The following is a 13,144-nucleotide window of genomic DNA, read 5'->3' as shown; positions in this document are numbered from 1 at the left end:
TGAAAATCACATCAGAACTTATAAGTCCAGTCTTGAAACTTAAAATGACAGGTTGATCATGTGTTCAACTGATCATTCAATTAACTCATCAAATTAACTTGTTTAGAGTCACTGTTTGTTTATGACCTGGAGTAAAGGAAAAATACAACTTGGCAAAACTTTAAATTAACTCTAAATTAAGTTAAACTGCTAACTCACAATTTTATTGGTTATTTTGTTGTTTCATTAAATCTGTTTTGAAGATGTGCTGTTGTGGTAGAGAGAGTTTTCTGGTGTACCATCATTATGACTTAAGCAGTGTCAAGGCTTATTGTGGTGCTCTATAAAATGTGACTGGATGCAGCTTCTTTTCATGGCACAAAGAAGCTTAACTAACCATGCTTTTGCATAGTAATTAGCTAATACAAGCTGTATTATACTGACATGATCACAAACAGCACAGCCCTAACCTCTTATAAACAATAAAAAATTATAAAATTTTACATCATCATGTGATATCGTTATGGATTATACCTGTTCTAGGATCTAGAAATCATGTGCAGGAACATGGAAAAAATCCAGAGAGACATACAAAGGACTTTGTTTGCTTTGCTCTATACATTGTGTCATATTACATGTCATGCTCCTTCTTTCCTGCACAACTTTCATGACTCAGTTAAAGGTGAAGGTTCAGCCTTTCCTAACGAGTTAATCAGGATCATTCGTGCCACCACTATGATTAGGCTAATATCCTGTCATTGACAGTGTGAAGTCTACAAGTCTGGAAAGTGCATATTAAATGTGTTTGTGTGTGTGTGTGTATGTGTAAGGGTTTTTGGGGGGAGGATTATGCTGAAAGTCAAGTAACGGATGAAAAAGGTAAACACCATAGTAAACATTCATGCAACCATTAGATTCATGACTGATTGTTTCATTTCCTAATGTAATGCATACTCACACTCTTGTTATTTACAGTATGTGATTCATTGTAAGAACCAGTTCCCCCGAGGACAGGAATGCTGATTACTTCTGCGGCAGCAGTCCCTTAGGTGTGTTCCTGGGCAGACACATCGTAAAGCCTACACAGTATGAGAGCTGACTTGTCTAAAACTGGGCAGACTGTATAGATTAAGCCTGATTTTATCCCTGCATTGATCGGCCCCGACTAATTTTAGAATCAGGCTGAAATTCTGCCGGTTGACGTGCAGTTTGAGCAGTTCCTGGATACGACTTCCCATATGGCTACTGTCAAATAATCTGTTGTAAACTGTAGTGAGCTCATTTTAATTATTGGAGTAGTATCTTGTTGAATTTTGCAGCAGAACAGACATACAGAGTAAGTCACAATCTGTTATTGCAGTTAAAGGCAACTAGTTGGGAACAGCTGTTGTGGGACTGAGTGGAGGCTTATTTATTAGATGCAGTACAAACTACTAAAATCAATATGCATTTGTTTTGACTGTTTTGCGACAAGTAGCTGAAGCAAGGAGACGACCACTAATAAGATATGAGCAGTGCTTGAAGAAATATTATGCAACATGTTACAATACTTGTGATAACTTAAAACATTTGTTTTTCAATCAGTAAAATAGGTTACAGTATTAGCTTTTATCCTTAAAGCTGCTTTAATCAATATTTTAATATAACAAAGTATTAAATCATCATAATGTGAAAGGTGAAAACTTTAAAAAAGTATGTTTTAACTGTAGAATTGCCCAACTAAATGAATTTAAGGAACTAGCAGTATTTTCATATGAAGGCTGTAATCAAAACCAACCAGCCCAGTGATGTAGTCTTCCAGATGGGGAGGGGAACGGTACATGTATTAAGCACAATTATCTGAGATGGTTCCTCTTGTATATTGGATAGTGTGTGTTTTGCAGGTTTTTGACTGTTTTTCCTTTAACTGTGAGAAAATGAATCAGGAGCTTATGGAGCTTATGAACTGTAAAAACACTGCACTTTAAAATATATGAGGCAGGATTACAACTCTGGAAACTCATCACAGAAACAATAATTTTCTCCTCTGTCTCCACGACTGCAAGGATTGCCAAAATTTGCTGTTTGTGTTAAGATAATCCATGTGGAGTGTGCGCATGCAGGTCAAAATAGTCACTCTTTAAACAGTGGGTTTATTTCTAGTCTGTAGTTAAAGTAAAAGGAAATCCTAGTCATGATGCTGTGTGATATGCTAGTGCCGGACTTTACATACTGTAGCATTAACTAAATTTTATTATTTACACCAGTACTTTACTTACTGTGATTCCAGATTTGACAGTTTTGTATCTCAAATAATCATTTATATTTTCCTGTGCTGTGGACATAATGTTATGCAAGGCTCACCGTGAAGGCTCCCAGTCAATTTATTGTAGCCAGCGGCTGATGTTTGCAGCAGATGGCATTAGAAACAGATGCTATCAGTCAGGGTTCAGCTCCATCTGGGTCTAATCACTGATGCTCTGTGTGACCTGTGTATGGGTGCGCATGTGTTAATGTGTGCATACATATGTGTGTGTGTTTGTGTGTGTGTGTGTGTGTGTGTGTGTAAGAGATAGAGAGAGAGAGACAGCTGAGTATGTGTGAGTGTGCCAGTGAATTTAATCCCTCTACTCCTGTTAAGACTAGTGCTGGCAATGAAAAAATGAATGAACGATCCTTTGTACCGATACGATTTGTAGCAGGTCTGTATTTATTTGTACTGTCTCCAGGAAATATCCATTTGCTTGCACTCTAAAGTCCAACACAGACAAAAACTCTCGCCTTCTCCTGCACTCAGCTTTCATATATTACCAAACAAACTGTCAGCCATATGAATAACAGTGTTATTAACAACCTTAAATAGTGTTACAAGTTCACTAGAGTACTGTGTGACAATATTTAGCTTAGACTGACTGATACATTTTCCCCTAGGGGCTTACTGTTGCTGTATGTGCTCACAGCTTAGATTTTCAGTACTAGTACAAACACATGTACCCAACTTGACCTGACTGTAGATTGCATATAAAGATGGACATAGTGAAGTATGTCCATCTGGCTTCTGTTTGGAGCCAGGATCTTCCAAATAAGGAGTGCTGGGTGTTGCCTTTCACGCTCCAGAAACACGCCCTGCTACCTCAGACCCAAGGGAACGTTAGCTTACTGGGAACGCCATGTGAAGATACTTTTCTCTGACTCACAGCTCTTATCTCTGGCTCTGCTCATGACTTGCAGTTGCAGAGCCCTGAAGCCCCGCCCTGCTGCTGCAGAGCTGAGTGGCTCGCTGATTGCTTGTTTATTCAAAGTTTATTAATATTAAACATGTCATGCGTCCAAATTGCACCAAATTCGACACTGTACTTCCTTGGGTCCTAAGCAATACATCTGCCAAGTATGAAGTCGATTGGATGAATGGTTCTTGAGATATTCGAAGGACATACATATATACAGACAGACAGACAGACAGACAGAGTCCTTCATTTATGGTCAGGTAGTTAAACAACTTTCAGTGTCTGCTTGTGTTAATAATTGTTTTGCATTTTGATTTAAATACTGTAACGTCTCCAGTTGATTTCTTATTTCTGCTGCTGTCATGATACAAAATTCATACCTGGTGGTAGATTTATGTTTATTCACTGTAAAAATAATACAGACACTATATTATGTTGTATTATCACTATAAGTTGAGATAAACACTTCTTGATTTAGTTACAAGCTTTATGTAGCCTATAGCTTAATATTTTGAGAGGATAATGAAGCATGTTGCTTACTATATTTAGAAGTTCAGAAGTTGGTATACTGAGGCAATATAACACACAAATTTTGAGTGTCTGTGTTTTGGATTTGTGTACACATACATGTGTGGATTTTTATGTAATTCCATGTTTGTGTGTGTGTGTGTGTGTGTGTGTGTGTGTGTGTGTGTGTGTGTGTGTGTGTGTGGGTCTGGGATTAGTCAGTTCTAAAACTATCCATTCCGCAGCAAAGAGCTAGACAGACGGCAATGTTTTATCCCATGACCCAGTAACTCTTAAATCTTCTGTCCATCCCATCTGCGTGGCCCGTGACCTCTTCATCCTGCATGCACCCTCATAGTTATGACCATGACTCATAACTCGACCGCAACAGTAATCAGAAAATTAACTTAAAAGTCTTGTTCATTGACCAGTAATGGAGGGAAGAAAATTCACTTCAAAGGGCACAACAAAATTTGATTCTGCCGTCTCGCGTGATTTATTTTTTTTTTTTACATGTTTTAATTTTTAATTCCATGAGTGACAGAAAGTAAGAGAATGCAAGATTGATAGTGGGGGATCCACAGCATCTCAGTAATTGGACAAGCTTTGAAGATTTTAACTCCCTGGAGGCAAACAGTCTTATTGGGAGGACAAATTTGATGGCATCCAGCTCTCGCTCTCCTTTATGCCACATTGACATGCAAACTTAGAGCAAAAACGCTGCTAAAATTCAAGTACATAACTTATGAGAGAGTACCGTTTCCTAATTGCTGTACTACACATAATGAAAGTGTCACAGATGATTTTTCCATGCATTCACACATTTATCCATCCAACTTTTTCTCAAGAACTTTCTCCAGCTCCTTCACCTACACACCAGCACAGAGATGTACAGTAAACTAATCCTTCCAGCCTGTCCTAGGCTTCTTCCAGGGTCTCTCTCCAAACAGAGCTATCAATGTAGCTGGCCTGGATGCATCTGATGTGGAAGCAGTACATGTTTACTTGTGTTCACAATCTCGTCTGTGGTCTAAAATGAGAACAATTTCACATCTGAAGTGACACAATGCAACTGAACGCTGTATGTGTCTATAATGTGTCAGTGTCTGTGTGAACCATCCTCATGGTGAGTCTCGAAGAAGCTCTTTGAACCATGCTACCATGGAGATGAGATGATGGGAATGAGGAATAGCACCCGGGTTGTGCTGTGTGTGTATGTGTCTGTATGTCATTTTGGAAATACATTGGTACCAAAAGGATGTATACGTTTCCACTTTTTTGAAAACTTGCTCTTCTCAGTTGCACCTACACCCCTGAGCACTTCACGCTACATCTATGATGTATGATGTATCTCCCAGCTATTCATCAATGGTTTCCTCAAATGACATGTTGGTTTATTAATAATGCCACTGACTCCCATTGGCTCTACATCATCCTTTGATAATCCCATCAGATCATTTGAACTATCCATTTATGAAACATATTTCAAGCCCATAGGCCAGCTGGTGCCTGATAACAAATGGGACAGTATGTTACATTTATGATGAGGTGTTCCTGCAGCATGTCCAGTTGTGGCAGATGTGGAGAAAGAGAATTTATATGCTTGTTCTTCCAATTAAAGACTTTCATAGCAGACAGTGGGGTAGCTCCATGTGTAGATTAAGTGCTTTTTTTCTCCTTTTTTTTTTTTACTTTTTCAAATACAAAAAATAAAATGTAAGGTATCTTTGACACAGCTAGGATAGGAGGTTTCCTGCTCCTAGTCTTTTGCTAAGCGTTGTTTGCACATTCTGGATCTCTGTACCAAATGTACAGAAATAAAATCGATCACAAAGTTGGGTGAGACAGCAAAGAAGCATATCTCCCAATATGATGCAGTATTTCCTGATATTTGCTATCAGTCACAACAATGGTAGTCATGGGAAACAGAAACTGTGAGTGGAGAATTGTTCTAGCAATCTAATTACTATAGATATCAGCATACCTTGCTTGAACACAGAATAAGGCACAATTAACTGTTTAACAGCACAAAGACGCAAACTGTAGGCAGGATTGTGTGTGTCTGAGTTTGTGTCATATACACAAAACAGTGTGTTTAACCAGACATTCTGAGTGCAAGCTGTTGACCACTCGGTTCACCTTTGTGGATTAAGTGCTGCCAAGCCATGGTGAGGCTGTGTTTTATGATATAATCAGATTACTTTTCAAGATACTCAAACATGCTTAGTTTTTTTTTTACTATGCCATCCCTTCCTTTGCTGTTTACTGCATGATTTATTTGTGGTAGCTTATTCTCTTCATATTTTATTTAACCACAGACAGGTGCCATTACCTATCTGCCTAGCACCTCAGTTAATCTAGATTCAAATTTGGAGGCTGACTTCTGGCTGGTGTGGCTCCAAGGCATCTGAACTGCTGGAGGTCATTCACACTACAATGTCATATGAGAGTGGTTGAGGTGACATGACACTCATGTGAAAGTCACTTATGGGACATTCAGACTGAAAACAGCACTGCTTTCACACACAGGTGCTACGTCAGTGTGGGCTGGCATCACTTCAGGCACTGGTGAAACGATGAAATACGATCCAGGTAGTCCAGTTTGAGTATATTATCCAGGAGTTTGAAGCATTATCAGATGCCAAAACACTGGACAGCTGTTTAAATACTATGAGACAGGATTTAAAAACCCTTGAAGTTTATCACAGCTACAATCATTTTATCTCCTGTTGATAAAGTTGCAAGGTAAACAGTAGAATTACCTCTTACATTAACAAATACAAACACTGACACTGGCTGAACCCGCCAGCTAGTACCAGACTTTATACTTTTAGAAGACAACACACACAAAAGAGAAATGTTTAGAGTGCTTGTACCTCTAACCAAACAAACTCTGGTGCTTTCATCCGTTTGGTCCAGTTTGGTATGATTGTGAATGCCATTCCAATTCCTGCACTGACTAAACAGCTTCACTAAGACCGTCTGAAAAGTAGGGACTCAATCTACTTCCAAGAAAATTCAAAACTGCAGGAGAAGAGGCTAAAAATGCTTCGGGCTGCTGCTCTTATTGGTAGATTGTCCTTCTCAATTTAGTCCTGCCACCGATCCAGTGAGTCGAGGGTTCAACACAGACGAGCACTCACAGATAGGAAAACAAACATCAGCACCATCCATGCAAGCATCCTCTCTGATGCTTGTGACTAATGCAGTCCTGTTGAAAACAGCATTATATGGTACAAGGTGAATAGCAGGTTGATAGTTCTAATAAACAGTGTACATTTATAAAGCGGCTGCTGTTCCCTTGAATAACACCAGCATTGGGGATACTCTCTGTTCCTCCCAACCAAGTAGTTATCATTATTCATTTAACATTCTTCAATATGTGTAAATGTGAACATGTGAAAATGCAGAACTTTATTCTGCACTTGCAACACCCATGTCTTCACTGATGCAACAATTACCTAGCAATGGCGGATTTGACAATTTACTGCATGTGTAAATCTTTTCCACATTTATTTGTGAATTAATTGCATGATATTCATCACTTTCTTTGTATATTTCCTTGCCAGAATTGCCTTTTTTTGTACCATCTTTAGTCCAGATTTTGCTGCCATTGAGAAGGCACCCTAACATGTGCTCTAATGTGACCTGTTGGCTTGGCTGATCTAAAAAATACACATACAGAGTCCGACAGCACTAAAATCTCTTAATGGGTTCTTCTAATTAGTTCTTAGGGGGTGAATATAGCAGGGACGTGAGGTATCTAGTATGTCTTCTTCAGTCCCACTCTATCTAACTAATAGAGAAGGACTGAAGAAAGTGCCTCTGCCTGGCAACCATATGCACTATATGATTCATGTTCCTGTTTCTGCCCCGTGTCAACTCAAGAAAAGCAGGACCAGACAGGAATATTTTCCCAATTTTCAGTATGGGTCCACTATGGACTGAAGTATTTTCCCTTGAACAGCATTTCTATGTCCTTCCTCTCTCATTCTCTTCCCTGAGACCCTTCCACAAGGCTGCCTGCCTGTAATTTCTACAGTGTCAGTGCTCTCAGCAGCTCCACTGAGGATTAAAGGTGTCAGGGTTGCATTGCAGAATATGGACTGATGTTGGTATGTAAGTATCTTCTGCATTATAGCCTCTTTATGGTCTAGGATCATAGAATACAGCATACTGCTTCCCCTGGTTCCTGTGCATCTTTGTGGTTTCAGTTTGTATATTATATTCCAGTCACACAAACACTGGGCTGGTGAACTTAATGGCAAGGGTTCTCCAGGTTGCTCCTTGGAGTAACCAATTAGGTTTTTAAAATTAAAAAATGTGTATATATTTTTTTTAATTAAAATGTAATTTCATTACATTTACATAGCCACCAGTGATGGTTTCTCTCTCCTTCCTTCGTTAATTTCAGGGAGACCTACAGATTGGATGCACCTCATCAGTATGAGGAACAATTAGTGTGTAATTGGGCTTCTCTGGCTGTGACTGACACTTGCCACAATGCCACTCATATTGTCATGAGTAACATTTACAACCCAGTACCTAACTCCTGCTCATCTAATCAACTACACTTAAGCATCTGTTTAATTATGCCTCCTCCATTAAGCCCTTAACAGTGATCAAAACTGATGCTCATGGATTGAGAACAGTGCAGCACAATAACACTCCCCCCTCCATGTTTGCAAATGATGTGAATTACACTGCTATGGCTGGTGTGTTTGAATTTCCACTCAGGCAGATCATCTCCGTAAATCCCTGTAGTCCTAATGTTGCTTTCCTCCCCTCCCTCTTGTTATAAAACCTGAACACACACAGTACACACACCCTGCTGCAAAGACAAGTGATGGAAAAAAAAGAAAAAAGAAACAGGGGATGCACCAGAGACTTGGCTTGAATACTGTTATGAGGGATAATTACATAAGAACTTCAGAAGCTGTGATTTTGCGAAATATTAAGCTTCTCACAAGACACATATACGCACACATACACAGTCTCAATGAGAAATACAATAGCTAATTGATGTTAAATTAAAACTAGAGTCAGTGAAAGAATCATTTGAAGCTTGAATAAAATGTTTATTAATTTCTGTTAATCCTCACACCTGCAAAGCTCTCAACAGATCTAACAAATGACTGTGCTCTGAAGGATTAGCCTACAGCCAATCAGCAGCATGCAGGCTGGTAGAAAGAGGGAAAAAACACACTGCTCTGTTCAGCCAAGCTCAGCTCAGCTGGGTTCAGTGGTTCAATTAACTGCAAAGCCCAGTTTTTGCCATTAGATTTTAGGATTGTTTGAAATTTAAAGCAAAACCAACTAATTTTCTATTAATCCAGTTCTATAACGCAAATGTTACCCTGGTTATATAAAAAGCAGCTGTTTCTAAATACACTATTGTCTTTAAAAGGCATTTCATCTTTTTAAAAACTGAGAAATCCCAACAATCTGAAACATTACATCTATGTGATGTTTCCTTTAATGCCTACATAGTACTGACCTCTGTTGGTGGATATACTGTATGACAGCACAGAAAATGTCTCTACATAAAATACTGATATGCCAATTTTTTATGGTATTAACCCTAACAAAGGGTGGTACATTGACAATTATAAAAGCAGTTCTTTGAGGGCAGCTTTTAAGTTACTTCAGGGAATATGAGTTAAAATAATAAGTCAATTTTATGTTTTATACCTGAACATCTTAATAAATTTATACAGTAGCTCTTAGGGGCCTATTTCAGTAGCAGGCTCCAGGCAGTTGCCCAACTTTCCTAATGTTTATCACCTTAATACCTCATGACTTTCCCTAAATTCATGAGAATTGCTTATAAACATGATTTTGACCTGATGAAACATTTCAGAAGTCTGCTACAGAAAATAACACATTACTTCCGCTTGGACACCAGCTGTAAAACATGGTTAAATACATACTGTGTCCATATCTGTGATTGGTGTTTCTAGTAGTCTTTTTTGTAGCACTACACCTCCCAAATCTCGAATTAGTGAGCTCAAGTCTTTACGGTTATTTTTGTGTTTTGTATTGCATTCTTCAAATGTGCAAGCTAACTTTGTGGCAACGTGAAGGGTTACCAGTTCAATACTTTTCTACATACTGGCCATAAATAAGCTCAGAAGAAAATAAAACATACATTTGAAGAAAAAAAAGGTTGATGTTGCATTTTTATAATTATTACATCCCAAAACAGTGAGGTAGAAAATTCAAGTCAAGCTAAAGTAAAAATATCATGTGGGAATGGCGATCAACATCAATGAACTGTTACTCTTTACAGTCTAACAGCAGTGCTACATGCCTACAACCAGTTTCTTCATGGCCTTTTAGTAGTACACACACACACACACACACACACACACACACACACACGCACGCACACACACACACACACACACACACAGTTCATGGTGTGAATGACAGGTGGAATATTGGATGCTGACTATTGACGGGCTAGTTAAAGATTAGTCAGCTGAGCACTTCATCCACCCCAACAAACTGAAATAGACATGAGGGCTTTAATCCAAGGTGGACAGAAGGCAAACAAGAATATGCAATTTGGTATTGTTCATCAGTTTTATGACCCACTGTTACAATAGCACTGAGTTTAAACCTGCCTGTATGCAATACAGCTTCCCAGGGGAAAATAAAGCTCAGGCAGCCCATCTCACTGACCCCACAATGATTTAACACAAGCAGTAGTGACATAGTTTATGGGCCACAAAAATTGTGAATGGACACAGCCATGGCTTCACTTTTCAGTTTCACACATCAATATGCAAAGTCAGGAGAGTCATTGGCTCAGTCGATAATGTCAACGATGACTGAAATAGCCAAATAAATGTATGTGGTGTAACATAACATATTGTAAAAAGTTAAGTATTTATGCAATGACCAGACTGGCCTCAGCAGGTTTTTGTCAGCAGTTTCATAATGCATGATTAGAAGATATACCAATCCTCTGGCTTAAGTCTCAGCTCAGTGTAAATTTGCAGTATATATTTAATAACACCCAGCGGATATTGGATAAAATAATCCCTCTGCTGATGTGAAAATACAGCGAGTTTAGCACAAAATTGAGTCAATAAATCCCCATATAGCATTCATTCATGATCCCCGTGGTTATGCTGTCTACATTTTATCCGTCATGGACTATTTTTATACTGTTGGAGTAATGTAAGTACACACTCACACAACCAATATGCTAATACTGCCATCTCATGGTTCTAAGTGGAGCCACATGCAGTGTTACTGTGCTTTTTGCATAGAAAAGAGAGGAATTGTTATGGATAGATTGGCAATCATAATGAACAAAATCACTTAAACATCACGGCACGTCTTCACTACACTTAAGGCTTTAAAGGGGCATTCCACCATTTTTACACATGAAGACAAGCTAACATGAGGGGTACCACTTAGCCTGTGAAAACTACAGTATGTGTAACACCTTCTGCAGCTGTGGAGGGAGCGTTCGGGGTGAGCTCAGCTTGGACTTGGAGAATACACATTTTTAATATATAGTAAAGCCTCTGAAAGACATGGGCATTTACTGAGCAAAGAGGGTCTTACGAAGAGACGCTATCAAGATGCATTATACAGTAGGAAGTGTGGGATCCAGGGTTTTGGAGCTAAATGGGACTAAATGTCAGCCAATGCCAAATCATTTTGGCTTCCAAGATTGAAAAAGCATATCAGTGCTCCACAAAGTCAATAAAATATTAAATAAATTGTACATTTTATGCTCTTAACAAGAGTTTAGATTATGCAATAATAGTAATAATAATAATTCAACAGTGAAACATGTTACCTATTTCTCTATATGTCAGATAAAGTTATGTTATACTGAAAAGTGGATGATTTCTCTAAAAGTTTTTAAAAATAGTTTTTCTCTTGTGCTCAAGAGGCTGACAACATACATTAAATATACATTTAAATATACATATACATGAAACCACTGGTGTCCACACTGCTTCATTAAGGATCTTTTAAGCTGCTGTTAGCAGCACCAGCACCTCTGAAGAAAATATGATTGCTCGTTGTGTCATTATCATGGTTTGTAAGGAGGCAGTGGAAACTGTTTACTCAGACATTCTTTTAAATGTGAACCACTAACAGTTAAAGATGAATAAAGATGAATCTCTGAGGACCAAAAGAATGTTAATAAAGTGATTACAAGTGATCAACAGTGCGTCAGAGAGTATTTGATCTGACGCACCTGTCAAGACCTTCTGGTGTGCAACAACTTTGTTGTGATTGTTAAATGTTAATCATTGTCTAGATGCCCACACTTTTTCACACTAGTTCAATCACGTCTTAGAGGTACAAATGTTCACCCTTCCATTATTATTTATGCTGAGTGTCTTGTTTCCATTCTCAAATAAAATAAATTGCCAAAAGCTATTTTTTCTCTTAGCTGCAGATGCTGAGGTATAAAACATTTTTCATTCATTTTTTGTTGACATTATTGTTATATTATGTTTTTGCATCATAAATGGAACAATGTCACATCATACAAAAACACAACAGAGGAACAGATTATATGTCTGTATTTATTTTCATCAGAACACAATTTTAATCATTGTAGCAGTAGTTTTCATACTTTTCGAAAAGATCATGACTCGTGAGACTGTTTTATAAATCATTTCATCAAAGTTGTTTGTAAAAAAATTAAAGAAGTTACTTGAACTAAAGCATCTATAATATTACAATATACTGGTAGTATAATAGTAATCATAATAATCATAATCGCAATGATACTTCTATATGCCTTTGAACCTTTTTCATTTCTAAAATCATAAATCTTTCGCTTTCACACACACAGAACCACAACCTTTTACAATAAGGTTGCGAAGCTGAGGACAAGTCTATTGGTTAAACCTCACCACATTCTCTTTTAACATCAATGATTTCAGACGCTCAAAATAAAAAAAAAGAAGTAGAAGAAGTAGAAGAAAAAAGTAACATCATGACATTAACTCAAAATACACAAGGAAACCTGGACGCAAAGACATACATTGTTCAGCATACTAGGGAACGTATTTACAACCAAAAAAAGGAATGGGCTTCTGCATAGATCCACAGGATAGAGAACGGAACTATTGTGAAAACAGAGAGAGGCTGAGAAGGAGTGAAAGGGGTCAATATTTGTGTACATACCATTTGGTGGTGGGTGCACAGGGGGTAGGGGCAAGTGGCATACATACTCTATAAGTGCAGGGGTAATAAACAAAATTAGTCTTTGTAGGTTGCTGTGTAATGGAATGTGACAGACCATACCCTACATCTGCTACAGACCATTGTCGGAGATCTAGATTGAATCTATAGGACAATTTCTTCTCAATATAATGCAGTAAAAAAAAATCTAAACACACAAAAAAACAAACAGCAGAGTAACTGTTGCATGCATGCCTGCATTACCAACAAAAGTCAAATTAGAGCTTAAC

The sequence above is a fragment of the Thunnus albacares genome, chromosome 11 (genome assembly GCF_914725855.1).
Source record: "Thunnus albacares chromosome 11, fThuAlb1.1, whole genome shotgun sequence".
Classification (NCBI taxonomy): domain Eukaryota; kingdom Metazoa; phylum Chordata; class Actinopteri; order Scombriformes; family Scombridae; genus Thunnus; species Thunnus albacares.
Note: the sequence above shows the minus strand (reverse complement) of the source record.